General features: G+C 39.5%; 1 pseudogene across 1 annotated transcript; it reads left to right on the top strand.

Annotated features, from left to right (window-relative positions):
• Window positions 1-6,710: 6,710 nt before the first annotated feature.
• On the top strand, window positions 6,711-9,642 carry LOC143858933 (N6-adenosine-methyltransferase non-catalytic subunit MTB pseudogene; annotated as a pseudogene). Its single transcript, XR_013239092.1, has 4 exons — window positions 6,711-6,924; window positions 7,640-8,780; window positions 8,949-9,359; window positions 9,550-9,642. The product of XR_013239092.1 is annotated as a N6-adenosine-methyltransferase non-catalytic subunit MTB pseudogene (transcript).
• The last annotated feature ends 716 nt before the right edge of the window (window positions 9,643-10,358 follow it).

Genomic DNA, 10,358 nt, shown 5'->3' on the forward strand with positions numbered 1-10,358 from the left:
TCACCTTTAAGTTTCCTCTTCTTCATGAGATTGTCTTTAAGATTTAGGGACTAGGGACGTTCTCCAATGAAATATCCCACAAGAGTATGTCTCCATTTGTTTCCAATTTCTCGAGTTTCTTCCTCCTTGAACTGAATCTTTCTATTTCCTGTTGCATCCATGTCAGGGTTGAAGAAATTGAGCTTTGATGTTTTTGCCTCCTTTCTGTGGAAAAGGGAGCTCCAGGGAGTTATTGTTAGCTGGGGAATACAAGATTCTGGTGAGTGGGTTCTGGGGGGGATAGAGGATTTTCCAGCCTCAACAAGCTGTGGGATAATGGGTGGGCTTTGACCACTGGTTTTTGGTGATTCGGATATCAAGACATCCTTGGGAAGCAAAGGAGAAAGGGCGGGAAAATTTTGAATTTCAAAAGTTTCAGGGGGGTAGGTGGGAAGGGTAATACCTATTGGGTTTTTTGAGAGATCAGGAGTTCCCAAAATGGAATCTTTCTTGTTCATGGCAACTTCCATAACAGGAAAGTTGCTGGTTTGAATGCCAGGGACATAGGAGATTAAATCGGTTAAGGTTGGGCTTTCAGGGGGGAGTTTAGCAAACTGGGTAGTTGCCTGGGAAGGGTATTTAGATGCTTTCTTTCGGGATTTCTTAGACTGCTTCTGGGAAGAAGAACTTCCAGGCGAACTCACACTAGGTGAGGTACCCTTGCTGCTAACAGCTTTCTTCCCCGAAGAAGAAGTAGGAGTTGGGGGCTTGGGGAGGATTTTGTGGGGCTTGGGGAGGATAAATCTGAGATTCAACAAAGCAATATATGTTATTTTATGTCTTGTTAAAACTATCTCAATCATCCAGGGGGCACACATGTAAACTGATAATCTATGATATTGGTCAACGAAAAGATTAGAATGGTCATTGCACAAAACTCACATTAACTTAACAACCCTATTTGCTTGAACATGTAACAAAACTGGGCAATTGCTTGCTAAGAAATGATATCAGCACTACAATGTAAACTCAATTGGAAAGCCATTTGGAGTTAGAAAACCCTTTGGAGCCTATATGAATCAATATCAAGTGAGGACATAGGATTTATTTGTACACGGCACTATTATTGAAAAAATAGCTCGTAGTTTTGCTAAATTCGGCAGAACAACGGCGATATTTGAATGATGTCGCTACAAATCTTCAAGAATTCGGTAGAATGCTAACGGCCAGTGTGAGCTACCTAAGAATTTTTCTACTTTCTCTCTTCTAAAGTAAAGAAACTAGGGTTTTCTGAAAATCAGGAAAATGTTTGGAACTGAAAAACCAGAAGAGAAATAACCAGGAGTTAAAAATCTAAACGAAAGAGAAGTTAAAATCTGATTTACGCTTACCTTCCCCCCTATTTATAGAATCCTGGCGCGGCAGGAGGGGGGGAGGGTATTTTTGTAAATTTCCACTCAAATTTCTCAAATTGCGAAATTGGAAAACCCAATTTCACAATTTGCTAAATTTGGAGTCACATCAGTGCCATGTCAGTTGTATGGGGAAATGTGATTTCCTATCTTTTGTGTTTTTTCGAAAACTGTGATTTTTCATCTCTTTTGGGGAATTCCGGCTGACCGTAAGTCCTCGATTGGACTCCGAATCACGCGCGATCAAATCCGTTGGATTCCTCGTTCCGGGGAAGATTCCAATGAATCTAATATAGTTAGTTTTCGAGACATGAAGTATTTTTGGGTTAAAAAGATGTTTTTGACTCAAAGTTAACTTCTCGGCTGACATGCCGTGTGATAATGGGCTTTTTGGTTCTGCCGTAAAAGGCGAGTGAAGTGTAAAGACAGGCTTTTGTTGCATCTCTGGGATAAAATCATTTTCGAAAAGTATTTTCCTGTTTCAATAACCTAAAGAGAGATTGAGAGAAAATGAACCGGTGCTCTAGGACTCGACATGAGATTCTTCCTCGCGACAACCTACCATTAGTTCCACCTTGACGAAATTGGGGGTCTTCAACTATTTACAAATTAGTTTGGGGAGATGATCCCCCCCACCCCACCCCTGTGCGTAAGATTATGTGCCCCCCCTTTTAACATGAATTGTGGGCATACTTTAATTTGATCTAAAAGTATATAACAAATTGGTTGATCTCAAAGTAGTTGACATGTACAAAAACGACCATGACTCGGTGCATCTCCATTACCATGCTCCATTCATGTATAGGAGTCCCTGATGTTGAGGCTTTCCCGGTGCAAAGGCAGGTTGAACGACCTCTGCCTGTCAAAGAAATGCAGATAATGGAGAGAGATTAGATTAGTGACAAACCTAACAAATGATGGTGAAAAACCCTTTTTTTAAATGTTAGTGAAAAAAAAATTCTTTCTTCGAACTTTTACATCATCAAATATGCAAGCATGATTAAGTCTTAGAAATTGGAATACAGAGTCTTCACATGCCCATTCATCCAAGTTAACAGAAAGGTATATCTTTATCCATTAGTTAACCAAAAAGTACTTATAGAAATGGCTGAATTCCGCTGACAATTAAATTTCGGGAGCTGAACTAGCAGGTTCAATGGCTATATTGAGTAGGAAACTGATTTTTCATTTGAATTTGTACTACATTATCAGTTAACTATGCTCAGGAACCCTTTCCAATCCGTGAACATGGTCACATGCATTCAAAGAGGGATTCAAAATGATATAGCAACCACCTTGTTCAGTGTTCATCATGAGAAGCTAAAACTAAAAATGCATAGAATTATTCCTATACACAGATTACATGTCCTATAAAGACTGCTAATCACAACTCAATTAACTTGAAAGAGGGGCTGATCGATTGCCTCACGACATCCAACACCAGTTGAGTCATTCAAAAGCTGGGCGACTTGGAGCCAAATTCCCATGCGTGGTGGGGAGCTCTATAATGAGATCCTCATGAGATATGTATAAGGGTTGGACTGCTTACTTAGGCAAACAAGAAGAAGGGTCTGACTTTGAAATCACTTGCTACAGAAGCATGGATCCCATTTGGATCTAAGAAAGTACGGCAATGTGCAATTGAGTAGGACCAAACCTGAACCTGATGTGTTTACCCGATTTCAGCTTGGGTTAAGTTGGCCTTACATAGGGTTGGGTTGGGTTTGAGTTGAAGTCTCGCCATCGGACCTGACCTGAACCCAAGGTTGTCCCCCTAATACCCATTTTTATATATTTTCTTTTCTGTTTTTGCCCTGACCAAGCCGAGCCCAACCCTTTATCGGGTTAGATGGGTTGGGTTAGGGTTAATAGATTTAAAGGTTGGTTGGGTTAGAGTTGACCCTCCTCAACCTGATGTTCGGATTGGGTCAAATGATCTTGGCCGCCCAAATTATTGGCCCAAGCGTCACATCCATGCTCCATTGCGCATGACCCCACTTTGATCGGATGATCCTAGTGTAATACCCGGCCCCAAAGTAAGAAGTTAGCGGGTGCCATTATCAAAGAAAGGGTATTTGAATTTAAAAGTGTAGAATTTAATTTGTGATGAGTGTCATTATCAAATGGTTCAAGGCAAATTTACCACTTTCGATTTCCAAAGGAGGCAATCGTAAAGTAATTTCAGAGCAATGAGAATTTATAGCAGTTTTTAACTTGCTTAATCGGATTGTTTGGGGCCTACTTTGGGAGAGTTTCTTAATGGAACAAAACTCCTCTTAGCTATGGACGATTAAGGTGGTACAAAGTGATCTTAGCTGTAGGATTTTATTAATATAATAATCGTGTAACGAGTTGGAAAACGAAAATAGGAAGTTTCCCCTATGAAAAGTGAACGTCTAATTCTCTTTTGTCTCTAGCTCTATCTAGGGCTTTTCAATAGCAGTAATTTTTTCCCATTAATCAAGAATTTCTTTCCTCCTTAGACCCCTATCTCAATTAGGATGGCCAATCATCTGTATTTCAAAGAGAAGGATTGAAGCATCAAGCCTTTAATTTTCATTTATTATATTGAAGATTCAACTCTCTGCCAATGGTTAATTACATATGTTATTGTTTGTGATATGTTGGAACAATTTATTATTATATTGGGATCTGTTGGAACATATGGTAAGCTATGGCAGACCAGGACATTAAAGTTGAGTAGAGGAAAACACCCTTCATCGAGGTACGTAATAACGTACTACTTTGCGTGAACCGTTAACCCATTCTCTTTAATTACATATGTTATTGTTTGTGTACCTCCGATTTGTACGTATACAATTTCAGATATCACTTGGGTCTAGCATGCTATTTTTATTATCCTATATACCATTTGATTTCAGTTGTTATGATATTGTTTTGATATTGACTCTTTGGTTTTATACCGATATGGATTACTTTGATTTTTGCCTTTGCCACGATATTGTTGAGTTTACCTATAAAGTAAACTTTCGAAACTCTTACAGAACCCTTTTGCTGAGCTTTGACGATTATCCTTATGAACTCTTCGATACCATCTGTTTAGACTCATATGGCTTTTGTTACCGTCATTGCTTTGGTTATTTTAGTTTGTTACGAACCTTTGATAGGACATCTTTGGAAAATATCTGTTTTGGACTCTGAATTTTGGATCCGTTATCTGGACCTTTGGAACTAATGTGAAACACCCATTTTGAAATGTGAACACTTCTTTTGAACTGTGTGAACTTTGAACACCTATTGAGAGGCTTAGGTTATGTGAACTTAGAAATGACCCCATCAGAGGGGCATGGGCATTAGCCTATATGCATGTGAACATAACAACTGTGATCCTGCCAATGTGGGATAAACGTTGGCCCTGTCGACAGGTATGTGAACCTAGGAACTAGTTCTGACACGTTGGCGGTCGGTGTAAGCAATAACACGCTTTTTGGACCCGTGGGCAGTCGGGGTGATAATAACTTGGTTTTTGGACCCGTGGGCTGTCGGGGAGAAAATAACTTGCTTTTGGACTCAGCCAATGATCTCGAAGTGGAGTTTGCATTTTGAACTTTGAATTCCAAACACCCTTTGGCATTGACTATTGTTTTGATATTCTGGACACCCTTTTTGGCTTTGGTTTATGTTTTGATTCTGGATTTGACTTCGATTTTGATACTAGCTTTGATTACTGTTTGATACTATTTAGTTTCGACTGCACATCCGTTTATGCTCTTTCGATTATCGTTATACCCACTCTTTCTGTTTGAGACTTATAGTATTCAGCTCTGACCTTTCTATTTGACCCTTATTGAACCTTGGCATGCTTAGACCTACACTTAGAGTAGTGCTTTATTATGTACTGAGCTTTTCAGCTGACTGTGGTTTATAACATTTTCAGATTTAGATCCTTGTGAGGCGAACGAGGAATTCGAGGCTTAACCTTGGAGAACTTTTAGTTTGATTTGGTCAGTGAGACAATGAGTATTATGTGAACCCTGTAAGAGATGTTGCTAAATTTCTTTAAGTTTAGCTTATCTTTATGCTTGGATCTAATATTTTCTGCTAGCCTTGTATACTTGTAGGGCTTGATTTGCAGGTATACGGCGTTGTCATGTCCTATGCCCAGGGTGTGGTTTGGGCCATGACACCTAGCCCCTTATCCAAAAAGTGCTTCTGCTCTAGGCCTCTGAATTAATTGGTATCAGAGCTACGTGGGCAGTTTTCTGTCTATAAGATCAATTGTCTCAATTATACGTAAAAGCCCATGCCCCACCCCCCATCGGACCCAATACTTATTGTTTGATCTCGATGGTAACTAACTTTGGCCATAAGCTGAGATTAGATCATTTACACAATCTTTTGGCACGAATTTGTTTCTAATAATATTTTTGATCTATTTTACTCGTTTATGAGGGGCTCACAATTCGACAATATTGATATTTATATTTAGGGGATTGACATTGATATTCTCACTCCCAATAGACAATAATCCCACACCTTTTTGTTATGTAATTTTTGGGGAGTTTGGAGCCACTAATTTTAATTTCCAAATGATTAGGAGTAAATGTCAGTAATTTGTCTGATATGGTGCATTCAATTGGGGCTTTTGTATTTGTTTACACCAATTTTGTATTTGTTTACACAAGAGACCAACTTATCAGATGATGACTCGTTTGGACCGAGTTAATAAAGTTATACGCCGGGCAGGCATTCCACAGGGATCATTGAGATGATTTTGGGTTACAAACTACTTAGGTTTAAGCTCAACAAATTAATGGTTTGGATCTTCAAACTAAGTGGCCTAGTGAATTTTCTTTAAAAAAGAAGAAGCCGCGTTATATGATGCATGCACGTAGGTGAGGTGGGCCCAGTGTATATTGTGTTGCATATGTCTGTAAGTGAGCATAAAAAAGGGCGGCCCAGAGCACTAGGCTCCCGCCATTGCAGGGTCTAGGGAGGGCTAGATGTATAATGAAATCCATAGGTGAGCATATATTTCTAAAATATAATGAAAACCACCTTGTTTGAGGATCCAAACCTTTCGGTTGTTGGGCCTTAATGTTAATAGACTGTGCTCCAAAAATTAGCTCCATTGGACGATCCTATCTCTTTAATCTATAGATAAACTACACCATAAAGAAGTCTCTTTAATTTCGTTGTGCGACTTATCTATGTTGAAAAAATACGTTCGCCTTCATATTACACCATATAACGCATATTTATTAGAAAATTCATTACGATTTTTATTCGAATATCCAAACCGTTCATTTGATGTGGTCCAATGTAAATATGTCTTTCGATGACCTTAACTATCCGTTCCTAGAGGGTGCGTACTACGCATTCCACGCATACTTGTGTAATCAATAACCCACAATCACTCACTCTTCTATTCTTCAACAAACAAAAAATTCAAGAAAAAAGAAAAGAAAAAGAAAGCGAAAAGAATCCCATCATTTCTCATATTCATCTTGACTCAGAATTTCAAGGCAAAAAAATCAGAGGAATTTTGGTTCAGACCCATATAGAAATTCAGGTACGATTCTCTTTTTCACTCTCCTTTGTTCTTTGTTCTTTCTTCTTTTCTTCTTCTTTCTTTTTGTGCTATAAGAGATTTTAGTTTTTTTTTTTTAATTGGATTTTGGTTTATGTAATAGGATTTCGATTCCTTTGAATTTGAATCGAGCTTACTATATTGGGTCTTGGTTGATTTAGTTTTTTTTTTTTTTTTTTTTTGAAAATGTGGGTCTTGGTTGAGTTCTTTTTTAGTGTTTGGTTATATGTAGGATCAATTCTTTTCAGTTTTCTTGGGTTTGTTACAATCTTTAGGGTTTTAGTTTGAACTAGAGGAATCAATTTCCTTTTCATGTCTTCACTTAGACGGATGGTGTGATTTTATTTTATTTTTCTATTTGTTTAGGGTTTTGGTTGGGTTTTTAACTATTTATTAGGGTTTCTTTTTCTTTTTATTAGGGTTAGGGTTTCGGCCTTTTGGGATTGCGGTATTTTTGTGCGCGTGCGTGTCTGTGTCGGGTAATCAGTTGGTTTAAAATGCCATGGATGCTTGATTTTCTGTTTCTTTTTATTACAGGTTTCAGAACGAGTTGTTGATTCGGGGCTAATGCTTTATTTGGTTTATCATGTTATAAACACTCCTATTAGATGAATTTTCACATTATTTCATTGTTGAAATTGCAATTGTATCTTGATTAAGGGTAGAGAAAGGAATATAAATCAATTGTATTTGACAGTTCTTTGTAATGGATGCACTTGAAGAATTGATTCGGAGTTACACGGAACCGGATTTGGAGGAGGATTCGTTTGAAAATGCGCAGGATAGGGATTCGAGGTATTCAGGAAGGATGGAAAGTGGCAGAGGTCTTGGAAATGCGCAGGATAGGGAGTCGAGGTATTCACGAAGCCCTGAGAGAATTGAGAGACATCATCAAGAGTCTGATGAAATTGATCGAGGTTCATCTCAATCTGACAATGAAAGAAGCATTAGCCACAGACGGAGGCAACGTGAAAAAGAAGCTTACGGAAATGATAGATCCAAAGGCAGAGAGATAAGGATTGGGGAGGTTCTAAAGATAGTTGGAGGAAAAGGCAGCAGAGCTGGAATGATAAAGAGGCAAAAGATGGGGATGGTGATTTTGACTATAAAACTGAATGGGACTCACAGAGGCGTGAACAGGATAGAATGGATAATGAGAAGCTTCATGGTAGACCTGCTTATAGAAAAGATAGAACCAGGACTGAAGGCGTGAAAAACTCGAGTGTTGGAACTACAAATGAGTATTCTGATGTGATAGAGATCAGGCCCAAGTCTCTCGATTATGGGAGCGAGGAGTCCGGATCCATGTCTTCTAGGCATACTACTAGTGCAGGCCAGACTTCTATTAGGGGTTCACAGTCTCCATTTGGAAATAACCAGGGACTGGGGTCTTTCAATAGGGGCATTCCTCAAGGAAGAATAGGAGGCTGGAGAGGACGAAGAGGAAGCGTTCAGGGGAGGGACAGGCAACGTGTTGTAATCCCAGTGCCTATTGTGGGACCTCCCTTTGGTCACTTGGGCTTGTCACCTGGACCCATGCAGCCCATTGGGCCGAACATGTCCGCAGCTCCAGGCCCACCAATTGTACCGGTTTTCACTCCTCCATCTCGAGGGCCCATTGTTTGGCCTGGACCTCGAGGTTTTGATATGAATATGTTAGCTGCCCCACCTGGACTTTCTCCCATACCAAACCTCGATTGTCAGGACCGCGATTCCTTCCTAATATGGGGACTGGCCCAAACCATGCAATGTATTTTAATCAACTTGGCCCTGGAAGAGGAGTATCTCCTAGCGTAACTGGTCCTGGATTTAATATAATGGGACCAATCAGACGTGGAGTACCTCATGATAATGCTCCAATGGGTTGGTGTCCACCTAGGACTAGTGCTCCCCCTGGTAAAGCTCCTTCAAGGGGAGAGCAAAATGACTGCTCCCAAAATTTTGTGGATACTGGTATGCGACCAGAGAATTTCATCAGGGAGCTAGAACTCACCAGTGCTGTGGAGGTACCTCATGATAATGCTCCAATGGGTTGGGGTCCACCTAGGATTAGTGCTCCCCCTGGTAAAGCTCCTTCAAGGGGAGAGCAAAATGACTACTCCCAAAATTTTGTGGATACTGGTATGCGACCACAGAATTTCATCAGGGAGCTAGAACTCACCAGTGTTGTGGAGGATTACCCAAAGCTGAGGGAACTTATTCAGAGGAAAGATGAAATTGTGGCCAAATCTGCATCCCCACCCATGTATTACAAGTGCGACCTGCGCGAGCATGTGTTGTCCCCTGAATTTTTTGGCACGAAGTTCGATGTCATTCTTGTCGATCCCCCATGGGAGGAATATGTCCATCGGGCTCCTGGTGTTACTGACCATATGGAGTACTGGACACCAAAAGAAATACAAAATCTAAAAATTGAGGTACATCATTTACTTGCCCTAAGTTTATTCACTTCAGTGTTGGCGTATTTGATATGGCTTTTGGATGTCTTTATTTTCTCTCAAATCTATTTACATAATTACATATGCAACATTTGCTGTCCATTCATATTATTTTATAACCTTGTGCCTTTTCTCTGAAGTCTTAATTCTGCTCTTACCATGTTTTCAGGCAATTGCTGACACTCCTTCATTTATCTTCCTTTGGGTTGGTGATGGTGTGGGTCTTGAGCAGGGACGCCTGTGCCTAAAGAAGGTATGCTAGTTGAGCTTAACAGAAATTACTATTTCACTTACATCGGAATTGAGTATTGATCTTGATTACCAGAGCTAAGAGAGGACCCTAAAGAAAATATCTGATAGCATTAACATGATAACATCTCTTAACTTCATTGCATTGCTTTGGACTTTATTTATTTATTTTGGAAAATGGATGCTTGGAGTTTGGACTTTATGCTCACACATAATACAGACCAAAAAAAAATAAAAAAAATTCACTGCATTGCCCCCTGTTGGAATGCAGTAATGTTTTCAACTGTAATATATCCTTTCATTCCCTCTAATGTGCTTCTTTTTTATTTGCATGGTATTTTTTTCTCTTAATTTAGTGGGGATTTCGGAGATGTGAGGATATATGTTGGGTGAAGACAAACAGGTTGAATGCGACTCCAGGACCGCGGCATGATTCACACACTTTGTTTCAGCCCTCTAAGGTTGGTTATAATTGCCTTAATATTTTCTGTTTGGTGCATATAATCTTCATTTTTTTATGGATAAATATCTTGTTATAATTTGTGGCCTCATTTTGTGGACTAGGAACACTGCTTGATGGGCATAAAAGGAACTGTTCGCCGTAGCACTGATAGTCATGTTATCCATGCCAACATTGACCCAGACATAATTATTGACTAAGAACCTCCTGATGGTTAGTATTCATGATTCCAAATTTGCCACCTAAAACTGTTTTCTGGCCTTCAAATC

This window comes from Tasmannia lanceolata, unplaced genomic scaffold (assembly GCF_043159265.1).
Source record: "Tasmannia lanceolata isolate RefF3 unplaced genomic scaffold, GAP_Taslan_0.1 ptg000029l, whole genome shotgun sequence".
Taxonomy (NCBI): Eukaryota; Viridiplantae; Streptophyta; class Magnoliopsida; order Canellales; family Winteraceae; genus Tasmannia; species Tasmannia lanceolata.